We start from the raw sequence: 13,413 nt of genomic DNA on the forward strand, positions 1-13,413 counted from the left end.
GTCTAGGTGGGGAGACAGATTCCTAGTGCTTTCTACTCTACAATCTTCCACAAGGACTCACAAACTCTTGCCTAAAAATCTCTTTCACTATGAGGATCTTGTTCATCTATATCCTAATTACTAAACTTTTTGGATAAGAAAAATAGGCATCTTAGGTCAGTTTGCCTCTGAGTCATTTTTCAAATCGTAATACATTGTATTATACAAGTTTTACACTTTGTTTTCATTAAATTATTTTATTTGATTTTTAACAATAACATGGGGAAATAGTGAGGACAAATAGTATTATCCCCATTTTATAGTCAGGAAAATTGAGCCTTAAGATACAATAGTAATGGATACTCAGTGAATGGTAGAGTAATAACTCAAACCAAGCCTCTGTCACTCAAAGCTAGATCTCTGTCTGCCACCCCAAATTACCTATATAGAGCAACAGTAATTTGTCTATGAAACCAGAAAGTTTGACCCTAAACAGTGAGGACAGTCTAGGAGTCTGGAAAGAGAAATATCACTGCCATAGTCATTTTTGACCTTGGAATCCATCACTTGCTCTCTCTGCCTGTTCTGATTTTGAGTAAAGTCACCTGCTAGAGAGAGACTGAAATAGGTAAGAAGTGGGAGACTGCCTCTAAGCAAGCTCTTTATGGCAGCTGTACAATACTTGTTTTTACCTGCAACTAAGGGAATGACCAGATGACAAATTGGTTTGAAGTCACAAAATATATAGCCTCTCTAGGAGGTTCCTGATTCCTTCAGGGTTTGGATTTAGAATGACTACCCAAATTTCTGTTTTTGTCAGAGATTAAGAACAGAATTAGAATAAGCTAATTTAAAGTAGTTAAACATCAGTGATAAATACAACCACTTATACCTAAAATTTGGTCATTTTTAAACATGTTGATCCCTGTATTAATGCTTAATTATTGTAGTCCTGATAATACAATGTCATTGCTGTTTTTTAATTTTCACCTGAGGATATTTTCCCATTATTATTATTTTTTTTAAAGATGGGGGGGGCATCAATTTGTTGCCTCTCACATGACCCCAACCGGGGCTGGGGATTGAACCTGCAACCCAGGTATATACCCTTGACCAGAAATTGAACCCCAAACCCTTTGGTCCAAGGGTCAGAGCTCTAACTGCTGAGCCAAATTCGCTAGGGCTGCAATGTCGTTTTTTAAAAACAAAGTTAAAACTTTACTTAAAGGGGCCTAGAAAGTTAGTGAATATAAACTTTCTTATAACCATACTTCCTGCCTTAGCCTAATTATTTGGATGAGGAGTTCACAAACTCAAATGCCACAGAGGCCAGGTAGGTATCATGTACCAGGCTGGGTGTACACACATATACATATACTATATGAATGAAGGAGTGGTGGAGCTAGCCTGGCTATCTAAATGGAGCAGTTGGACTCAGCTACAGTCAACTGTTATCACAAGGAAATACTGAACCAATATTTGGAAGATCTGATTTTTTCAAGAAAAATAAAAAAGCCATATTTTTATGTGGATACTCCTTATTATTAAATGTTGACTTAAATTTAAAATGAACAGGCCAACAAACCATTTGAATCAAGCAAAATATGACTGCTGGCCACAAATTTATTATCTCTGGTTCTGACCATGTGATAAGATATATATTGGTGATGGTTTTCCTCAATTCTAGCTTTAAGTTTAGAGGAATGAGGTGACAGAAAATTTTAGTGTTTGGCTCATTTGTGTCAGGAGCATGGTCCTGCTGGGTGGGCAAATTGCCCACCTCCAATATCCATGCCAATGCTTCCCTATATTGGCACAAATGGCCAAAGTGAAAATCAGTACTGGAATGAGGGTTAGTGATTCACATATTGAAAATAAATATTCAATAACATAGATATTTGAATGATAATCAGTATAATATGGAGTTACTATTTAAGCATATATTTCAAATATTCAGGGTGTGTGCTGGGCACAGCTAAAGAAAGTAGTGACAAAAACACTGGGCCCTCATGGCTGCAGGATTGAGCATCTGGACCATGACTCACTCAGGCTGTTGGCCAATTCCCCAACTGATGCTAAAAACGACTAAAATATATTTTTCCCATCTGTAAAATATGGGGCTAACAATACTATCTGTCTCACAGGACTATACAAACTTGATGTCGCCCTGGTTAGTTTGGCTCAGCTGTTAGAGCATTGGCCTGCAGACCAAAGAGTCTCAGGTTCAATTCTGGTCAAGGGCACGTAACTCGGTTGTGGTTCAGTCCCTGGCTGTGGTCGGGTTGTGTGGGAGGCAACCAGTTGACGTGTCTCTCGCACATCCATGTTTCTCTCTCTCTCTCCCTCCCACCCTCCCTCCCATTCTATCTGAAGATAATGGGAAAATATCCTCAGATGAGGGTTAAAAAAAAACCTCTATGTCTTCAACACACTTTACGGGGGAAATTTCTTATACGTGAATGCCCAACCTACTGCTATACTCTTAGTCAGCAAGGCAGGCAGGTAAGACTGGCTTATATTATGTGCACACCCTTTACCCAGACTGGGTGTGGCTCTTCTGGGACTTTCTCATTCTTTCTTTTAAGGTTGATTTCTTTTTTACCTGGTGTTCCCATATAAAAATATTTGGAGCAGAAAATGGAAGAGTAGAATGTGATTTGGGCTGGTTTCCACTTCCATTTCAAGGTCAATCATGTATTTAGATTATGTGGAAGATGTGTCTGCTTGAAAGGAGCTTGAATACTAATTTGTGATGGAAAGTTACAGGAGTCTGTCAGAAAAGAACTATAACGTATTACCTTTCACAGGAGAATTGAAGGTGCCTTCATATAGACTGCGCTTACTATTTTTGTTGTTGTTGTTGTTAATTGGGAGATGAAGCAGTAGAAAAGTCCCTAAGGTTACAAACAATCTAAAATCATGAATTACTGGGCCTATGAGTTTTTAAAGAAACACATATAATACAATAAATTCCTCTAATTAAAAAAATCTTATAGACATTCACTTTTATATTTTTTATTATTAAATGTGATAATGTATTGAAGAACAAGGCACTGCTAAAAATTAAAATCAACCCACTTCTGTTATAAGAGCTATTAACATGAATACATTAAAACAAGAAAGTGTTTTACTTCAAATACAAGACACAGTATAGCACATTTATACGATGTATGAAGTGAGAGTATGAAAGTGTGAGTGATTTTGTAAATAAATATTAAAGGGCATATATTCAAAGGATTCAGCAGAAAAAAATTTATGTGCTTATTACCATGCTAAGATTTGTGGAGTTCCTCTTGAATTACCTTTAAATACTGTTTCCTTTGAAAATTACTCACATTGGGTTTTAGTCATGCTTCATATTAAAGTCATATAAGTAATGGTTAGAGTTTGTGTCTTCATTATGTAAGTCATAATATTTTGAAGGTGACCTTCGTGGATCAGGAAGCAAGATTAAATAGGAAGTTATGCAGGTATTGAAATCCAATGGAATCTGAGACAATCTAAAACCAATCAATCAAGGCACTTAAAAAGATACATAAATATTTATATAGCTATAGAGATATCATGAAATCTTTTTTTTTTTTTTGTGACAAAATATTTTCTCTCTCCTAAAATAATACTCTAAACATTAGATAGAGCAGGGTAATGATTTTTCAAATAATTGTGGTATTTTAATAATACAAAAGGGGAAATGAGAAAAATATTTGATCTTATGTAGAAATCCAAAGTCCTGATGAAGAAATATGGAACAGAGCAGAGCAAGTTAAACTATCAGAGAGAACAGATGGAACCTTCCCCCTGAGCTAATCCTAAGCAGAATCCTCAGTACCTTCCTGGAAATTTAAAAATCCATTTATCTTCTCTCTCTGTTTTTGGAAGAGGGAAGTATTTATAAAATGAGTTTGTATGAGACTGGCTACAGTTCAACTTTTGCAAAAGCAAGCTGTTTATCTAATTCCTATCTCAAGGACATTTATTTTTATTAGTGGAAATTGTACTGCTATCCAATGCTTCATCTTTTCAGTGGGGAAAGAACAGTTCTTGAGAGTCTCCTGAAGACTTTTGATTGTACTTCAAGTGATCCTTATTTTGTGTACAACTCTGTACCTTTCTGAAGCCCATCCTTTCAGAGGGTCATGCTGATACCCTGGAGACTATTACCCTGAGAATGGTGTTTGGATTATCAGTCCTAAAAGCATCTTTTATCTTATTTTTGAATACTCATCTGCCATTTCTCTGCCCACTCATCCAGCCTGGTGCCATCCTCCTGCAGTTTATTCTGCACTTGACATTTTACTAACTGAAAGTTTTGTGTCATTTGCCACATTGGATATTTTATACACATTCACACGTCTGAATCATTTACTAAACTATTTCAGAAGAATGTGTTAGAGCCAATCCCTGGTGTACACTATTCTTTAAATCGCTTTATCCAGGTGGAATGGAATGTTAAGGTGGAGGTTTCAGCTGATATCCTAAAGTATCAGATACCTAAGTGAATTGTGAATTTACGAATTTTAGAGTTACAACCTTCTCAGAGCCCCTACATACATCAAGGGCATAAAGGTTGGCTCTATTGAACATTTGTCAAGGGTTTTGATTTTTTTAAATGAAAGAGTTATAAAGTATCACCTCCCACTTAATCTCAAAGTCAAAAGTGAATTTTAAAGTAAACAAGCAAAGTGAATTCTTATTATTTAAGTGCAAGAAGAAAAGCCAAGTTTCTACAGAGAAGCAGGGGAAGGACGAGACCCACTAAATACATGTAAGCAGACAATGAAAGAGAAAAGATCAAGTTGCTTTTCTGACTACATTCCACAAGTTAGTGCTTGTTTAGTGAACTGATTATACATGCACATGCCTCTTTACCTTCATTCTTTGTTTAGTGCTTTTAGAGCAGTTCTTTCACAAAATATTTTCCAAAATAATTTTTGTTTTAGTAGTGTTTTTTAGTCTAGAATATTATCAAACATTTCTAAAAGCATTATATTTATTTCTGTGCTTTCATTAAGATATTAAATTTTTCTCTCAAAGAAGTCAATACATCATTTATATGTTATTTCCCCTTAATAAAAGAAAACATGTTTTTCTATCAATATGTCAAGATTGTGCAAGTTTTTGATGATCTTACATTGTATGGTACATTCCATCATTAAAGCTTAGATAGAGGTGACACTGTGCTGCTCCCCCCACCACCACCACCTTTTTTAAATTAATAAAATATAGAATAATGAGCTAAGGAAGAGAAGTCAGAGAGGTAGAAGTCTTCTAGAACCAGTGGCAGTGGGAATAAACCTGCTCACTTAGTCATTGTCTGGGAGCAGTACATGAGAAGTATGGCCTCCACGCAAATGCAGTGATTTCAAAGCACAGCAGCTAGGGCTGCCAGTCAATTATGCTTCCCAAGGTAAGAAATCTGAGAAGCAAATTTTCATGGCTGTTACTGTCCATTCCATTCACCACAAAGATCCAATTTTCCAATAAAGTGCAGAGAGCAGAGATTCCATGGTTACCATGGATCTATCTTTCTCAGGGGAAACAAAAAAGAGGGAGGTTAGTGAGGGTCTGTAGTTACAGACCTTGTAACTACAGTAGATTCCAGAATGGCAACTGGGATCTTGCTCTTCTGGATAGTGGTGCTGGCTAAGGTTCTGTGGGCAAAAAAGGCAGACTCAAATCTGAAGTAGTTATCTACCCCATGAGGATGAACCAATGGCCCTCAGGCTGAAAGGGGCCCAATGTAGTTAACCACCAGGTGGCCAACTAGTTTCCTTGATAAATAAACAGTGACTTATTGGGGGTTCAGCAATGGTCTCTGTTGCTGACAGGCTGGACATTCAGAGACAACAGCTACTAGATCAGCCTCCATATGTGATATGCCATGTTCTGTGGCTCATACATAACCTCATATATAGTAACCATGGTTACTTCATTCATGTACCCATTGTAATAGTTGTGGGATGACTGATGACAAAGACTGGCTAACATCAACTAGCTAGTAATTTTGTCTACTTAGCTGTTCAGAATTTCTTTCATGGTGGATGCTATTTGATGTACAATGAAAAAAATGTTTTATACTTTATATCCCCTCCCACATGTTTGCCCACATTCCTCTATCCCTACTCCCTTGTCTCTAATCTTCTAATGCGTTTGTTCCTAGATATATTATTAGATGGGAACCCGTATATATTTGCATCTTGAGTTACTTCTCATTCTACATAAAGTAGATGCCAGGTGAACTGCTTACAGCTCTGCCTACTGGGAAGAATTTTCCTCTCCACTGTCTTTCAGGGATACTCCTAACGGCTGAAATGCAGTCAGTTTTTGGCTTGATTTCATGTATTAAGCCAACCCAATTTTAACTAGGGTCAGCTTTTTTCCTTTCAGCTGGTCAAACAGAATCCTCCATAATACTATGGTGCTGAGGAAGAGGTGCAATGCAACTGTGGTGGGTATGAAAGGTTATATACTACCTACTCACAGCCTTGTTCCATATCCCAGGGTCCCACTTTGTGAAACTCATATTGGAGCTTATCATTAACATCATCCTGCATCTTTCCCCACAACTGTCACCTCCAACATCGTAGGGTCTGCTAGATCATATGGCCTAAGTAGCATGTTACTTGCATCACAACCTAGACTTCAATCATTTTGCCAGAGCAACATTCCTAGGTGTTAAATGTATTGCCTCTTGAATCAAAGAGGCCTGTCAGGCACTGTGATTTCTTCTTTGTTCAAAGTATGAAATATTGAGCAAAAATTTTTTTAACTTCAGAAAGAATCTCCCAGCATGTTCCTGACCATTGGACCCCTAAAAATTTCACTCAAGTGGCAGGTTCTGAATCTTCTTTATTTTTCATCCTCTGGAGCACATGTCTTATGTATGAGTCTCTAATGTATGAGTCACCTCTTCCTCTCTTGTCCAATCATTATGATATCACTGATATAATGAATCAGTGTAATATTCTGTGGGATGTTCAGGTATTTAAGATCAAGCAAAATTATGGCAGAAGCTAAGAATGCTAATACAGCCCTGAACCAAAATTTAAAATTATTGTTATTATCTATATCACATGAATACAAATCATTTCTGATCTTTTCTAAGTGAAATGGAAAATAATACATTGTCTGAATCAATGGCTACATACAATGTACTTGAAGACTTACTAATCTGGTTAGCACTGTATCATGCCTGGCATAGCAATTACAATCAGGTTTATTATTTGATTGAATATGTAATAGTCTATAGTCATTCTCTAGCATTCATCATGTTTCTTCAGGGAACACACGGGTGAGTTCAACAGAAATAGAGGGATCACCAATTTTGCATCATTTAGGGCTTTAATGGTAGCAACAATTTCTACTATATAGATGAAATATAAGTGTTTTTTATTTACTATCTTGGTTGGGGACTAGGATCAGTTTTAGAGGTTTATACCTAGCCTTTCCCACTATAACTTTTACCGACAGCCCAAGGATGCAATGTAGGGGTTAGTCCACTTGTCAAGCCAATTTCAATAATACTCTCAGGAAATGGTCAAATGACTATCGAGTGGCTCCCTGGATCCAGTGGGCCAACTATGAGCCAAATTTTAACCAACTAATTTACTACCTGGCTCTTCGGTTCCTACACTAGCAGAGGGGCCATGATGATGCGTTGGGTCTCTGGATAGCAAAGTCAACTATGATTTTGTCTGAGTTCTAAATTGTTTGTTATTTGTAGATATCATTTTCTCCTTTCATCCCCCCATACATTTCACATGTCTACACTATTGGACTTGTTACCAAGAGTGAAATCTTTAGCAATCTTGAGTTGCTATACTGTTTTGTTTGAGGGACTGTTCATGTCCCATCTGTCAACCAGGGGGATATCCTCTTCATTCCCCAGGTGTTGAGTAAACCAATCCCAAACTCCCACTTTATTACCTGTTTTCCCAGCCTCTTCTCTGTGTCACTTGTATTAATCTGGGTCCTCCATAAGTAATATTCCAAAGGAACAAGAGATTTATTAGGCGCAATGCCTATAAGGGAAAAATAAGGCAGGAAGGGGGTAAGGAACTAAGGCAGAAGAACCATCAAACTGAAATGCAGGTCTGATCCTGGGTCAATAATAAGAAAAGAAAAAAGCTGGGGAAAGTATCTTAGACTTCAATTTAGTTCTAAGAAAGTTTGGCAAGGTCATTGGGAAAACCTGGAGTCAAAGTGCTCTGTTAGAAGGGTCCTGTGTCTATCACGAATAGGCCTACCTTAGTATCCCCACCTTGCTGTCATTGGCTGGGAGGAGCCCATAAGAAGTATGACTTCAGTTCAGATGCATGATGGATTTCAGAATACATTAGCCAAAGGTGCCCACAGTCAGGGATCTGAGAGACACATTTTTATGGTCACCATAGAGTGGAACAATTAGAGGATAGTGAAGAAGAGTGCTAATTCTCTGTATAGGAAACAGAAAAGAGATAATGGCTACAGAAGAAGAAAAGATAAGAATCTCTAGTGAAACAAATTATGTTCTCTTCTCCTTTGGTTGACCTGTCAGAGCTATTGTGAAGCTACGGGTTGAAAACTAGTAAAGCAGCAAGGGTCTACCAAACATGTGGATACCCAGAAGGTAGCAAGTGTAGATATTTGCATAAGTCCATAGCAGAAAAGAACATGGAGGCAGAAAGAACAGCTCCACTGATTCAGATCATAGGGAATTTCCCACCCATCACTAGCACTTGGTTTCAATTCTACAATCCAGACAGCAAGTGAACAACATATCCCAGAAAGTGGGTGCTCTGCTGAAATCAAGCCCTAAGATATTTCTGGAAACTCTGATGTCCATGAAGAAGGAAACTGCCAGTTTGAAATGAGGAGAGTATTTCTGTTTCCCTATATGTGGAGTTTATGATTTAGTTTGGAGCAAATCACTATTTTAAAAAGGAATAATCACTGTATTGAACATTTTATGTAAGATTAAATAGGACCCAATTTGGAATGGAGACATTTGAGACATTGAGGAGTTATACTATTAAAACAGTGAAAATTTGTCTTCCTTGAGGGTGGAGATGCATTTCTGCAGATTGAAATTTTAGGAAGATGTTACTTTTGTAAACATGAAGTTTAGATTTCGTCTCTGAAAACTATTCTTGAGTGATGCTTTTGTGCCATCCTGAGTGAGCATTCAGAGACAACATCAAAAGCAGAGTACAGCTTTGGCAGACAGGATTTGGAGGTACACACTTACCTTCTTTTGAAGAAGAGACCCCAAGAAGGATTAGGCTGGCCTTGCAAATTCCCATATTAGACCAGACTTTTCTGGTGTTGTTTTGAAATAACTGAACTCTGGAAGTGTACCCATTAATGAGTCTTGATTTTTTTTGTGTGTGTTTTTTTTTAGAAAAACAAGCCATTATATTCAATCCTCCAATTATTATTGAAGGCCTAGTATGCCAAGGCATTACTTCAGACACTTGGAATATGTCAGTGACAAAACACATGTAAAAAGTCCCTGTCTTCTGAAGCTAATGCCTCTCTCCTGAATGTTCTATCACTGGAACAGAGAATTTTGGAGTAGGAAATAGGACAGAAGAAAGTTGCCTTTCTCTTGGCCTTGGGCATTAGGGCTTCAACTCTGAGAAAGAACAATGTACTAAAGAACATGTATAATCTCAATGGTGGGGTGGGGGTTGGGGGGTGGGGGTAAGAAGCAGGTTCTGTAACATGTTAACAGGTTAAAGGGATAAAGAGAGATGTCCAGTGGACAACTCCTGTGAAGGGTTCTCAGCTTATGGACTCAGAACTACAACATCTAGCGTAAGGTTTTAAGCTATCAAGGAAGTTCCCCTCTATTACTCACTACACCTCCAGGCAGGTCTTATTAAAGATTACAGCTTGGTCTTAGACACTGCTGTGGGATTTAAATGAAGGGCCTGTTATATCCATGGTGGTAAAGTGGTATGAGGGAAGTTTCAGTGGCGGACAGTAATGAACTTTGAGCCTTAGAAGAACAGAGCAGAAGTCCAGAGTCAGCTGATGGGCTAGGATAGCAAGTCAGGGTGTATTTCTGTAACAAGAAAGCCCTTCCTGGGAATTTAAAGGGATACTGGGGTAGTAGAAGCTGGTAAAAACTGGTCTTCCTATAATCAAGCAGGATAGAGGCTTAGACTATTGTCAATATCTTAAAGAGAAGCGTGACTTCTAGGCTGGAAAGGATTGTGACCTCTGAGTTACATAGGCCAAGAGAACTTCAGGAAGCTCTAAAGATAGTGTTTGTATGAGAGTTTTAAGGAAAGTCAGAGCCAATATCACAGAATAGGGTGTGAGTCAAAGTTTTCAACATGGAAATAATGAATTGGGATTTACATTAGTCATTTAAAAATTTTGTGTCTAAATATGTCTTCACATATTTTAATTAATAATTGATATATATGTAACCCAGTATTTCTATTGGTTGTCTTCTGGTAAAATCAGTCAACATTTCAGATCATCTTAAGAGTAATATGGGGTAGCCCTGGCCAGTTTGGCTCAGCGGTTAGAGCGTCGGCCTGCGGTCCGGTGAGACCCGGGTTCGGTTCCCACTAAGGGCACGTACCTCGGTTGCAGTTTGTCCCCGGCCCTGGTTGGTCGTGAGGGTGGCAGCCACTCGATGTGTCCCTTCACGTCAATGTTTCTCACTCTCTCTCCCTTCCTCTCTCTCCCTCCCACTCTATCTGTACAAAAAATGGAAAAGTGTCCTCGGGTGAGGATAAAAAAAAAGAGTAATATGGGGTAGAGTATGTCCTCCAGAAATAGTTTGTGTAATTTCCCTGAAGAAATGTGCTGACCTTAAGAGAGATTTTCAAATATGAAAACAGTGAGAAAAGCTAAATTGTATGGTGTCCAACCCTCATTTATCCTTTCCTTCCTCTCAGATATTTATGAAAATATTAATGCAACCACACACATATTACCACAGAAACAACTACACCAAAAACGTGTAGTCACATACACTACACAGTGTATCACCCAGGCAATAGGAGTAGGAAACTCACAGAACTACATAAGTATGTTATAATTTAGCATTTTATGTTCATATCATTAAAGTTTTGTGCTTCCACAGTGTGACATGTAAAATGTAGAGGACTACCCTGAGGACTGTATAGATCAATAAGCACTGCCAATCTGCTATAGAAATGTTTCAGATGAAGCTTATAATGTTATAATCTCATATACTATAAAGCTTACATTTTGTAGCAGTTGTTTCTGTTACTCTTATTATAACTCAGATATAATTCTGAAATTGGATCAGTCCAAGTGATCATTATTATAATGGTCACTAGAATCATGACCAAAGTTTGGAAAAGAAATAAGAAGGGAGTGAAGAGGAGCAATAATCCCCCCCCCCCCCCCCCCCCCGCTCGCTGTGGTTGGTTGCAGACATGGCTACAATACTTTGCAGCTCCTATACTCAAGGTCAGGTGGGCAGCTCTCGTAACTTGCTTTGGCCAAGAATGTGCTGGAAGTAATATTTTGTGAGTTTTGAACATGGGCCTCAAGAGACCTATCAGCTTTCTCTTTTCTGCTCTTGAGACTCCTACCCAGTATAGCCAAAGCATCCTGAGAGACCATATGGATCAGAAGGCTATTCTGGATGAACCATCTTAGACCAATCAGCCCCAGGTGACCTGCCAACTGACTATAGACACATGAACAGCCCACTGAGCAGTCAGCTGAGCCTGGTCAAGGCCAGAACAATCTAAGTCCCAGCCAAATCGCCAAACTGCAATTTGTTTAAGTCACAAAGTTTTGGGGATGTTTACTAAGCAGCAAAAGCTAGCTGGAGAAATGTTATAAAGTAAATACTTTCTTCAGAGTAAGATAAAACTTTATAGAATTGCTTAAGCCAGTGCCACTAAAAATGCTGATCTGCACAGAGATAAAGACTTTGCCACAGAATGTAAATCTATACATTGCTTTCTTTATCAAGAAAGTCTTGCTACAAAAAAAAATCAGCTGAATTCAATAGTGTGCATAACAACATAGTTGTTTTCTATTTATAGTCCATGAAAGCTTCCCATATTACTGCAAATTGGTAATAAATAGTACATAGACCAATTACAATCTGCAAACCATACTTTTGGTGGCAATGACCTAAGGCTTATAGGTAAACAATTTTTTTTTTCTGTAAAGAGCTAGATAGTAAAAAATTTAGGGCCATACAGTCTCTGTCAATTTTGTCATTATAGCAAGGAAGCAGCCATAGACAACATATCAATAAATGGGTGTGGCTATGTTCCAATAAATCTATTTAAAAAACAGGCAGCAAACATGCTATGGTGTGTAGGCCATAGTATGCTGACCACTGAATCCTCAGCCTTTTCTGAGTCTCATCCCCATCAAAGCTCATTATCAGATCTATTTTTAAAATATTTTTTATTGATTTTAGAAAGACAGGAAGAAAGAGAGAGAGAGAGAGAGAGAGAGAAAGAAATATCAATGAGAAAGAAACATTGATCAGCTGCCTCCTGCATGCCCCCTACTGGGGATCAAATCCACAACCCAGGCTCGTGCCCTGACCAGGAATCGAACTGGTAACCTCTTGGTGCACGGGATGATGCTTAACCAACTGAGCCACCAGCCAGGGCCAGATCTATTTTTTAATTAGTATCAAAAGAATGTAGGCGAAGGCAAAAGAGAATTGGAGATATCCTTCATTAAAGAGAAGAAAAACCAATGCCTGAAATAGTGATTTCAGATGTCTAACACAGAGTCACCCAGAGAGATAAAATGAAACATGGAAATATGAACATAATTACTAAGAAATATATGGGAAATACAGTGAGCAAGTATTGCCAATTGAGGCCCTTGACTAAGTCTTGGGGAAAAAATAATATTCCAAAAAGCTTTCATCTCAAAATGTTGACATCTCATAGATATAGAACTACTTAACAGTAAGAAGCTGGGATATTCCTTCCTCATTTTTTCCTCCCTCTCTTTCTGTTTGCCACCCCCCCCCCCCATCTTAACACAGAGAAAAGAATTTCCAGATACCATTAAAAGCAACCAGTATTACATTCTTAAAGAGCAGGTTCATAGGAGCAGCTGTTAATAATTTTTGATTGCCTCGTTTCATTCTTCTTCAGTATAGTTTGAAGACAGCATATTTCTGTGTCATTAAAGTATTAGACAACATCCGTCTTTAATTCTCCCAGAGCATGGGCAGGGTGTGCCCCTGTGAGGGAGTGTCAGGAAGAGGCACAAAAAAGAGATGTCAACCATTGCCATCCATTTTTCAAAAGGCCTCCTGGTCATATTCCAAATTCCCGTTACATTCTGTTTTGTATTGTTGGTTTTTAAATACACGATGATTAGCTGCTTTGACAAATATATTCCTCCTCTCCAATTACCAGCAGCTGTTATCAAAATTATTAGAGTGAAACAAAAATCTAAACTACTGTGTGTCCTGTTTACTTT

This window comes from Molossus molossus, unplaced genomic scaffold, assembly GCF_014108415.1.
Source record: "Molossus molossus isolate mMolMol1 unplaced genomic scaffold, mMolMol1.p scaffold_m16_p_11, whole genome shotgun sequence".
In the NCBI taxonomy this organism is placed as follows: domain Eukaryota; kingdom Metazoa; phylum Chordata; class Mammalia; order Chiroptera; family Molossidae; genus Molossus; species Molossus molossus.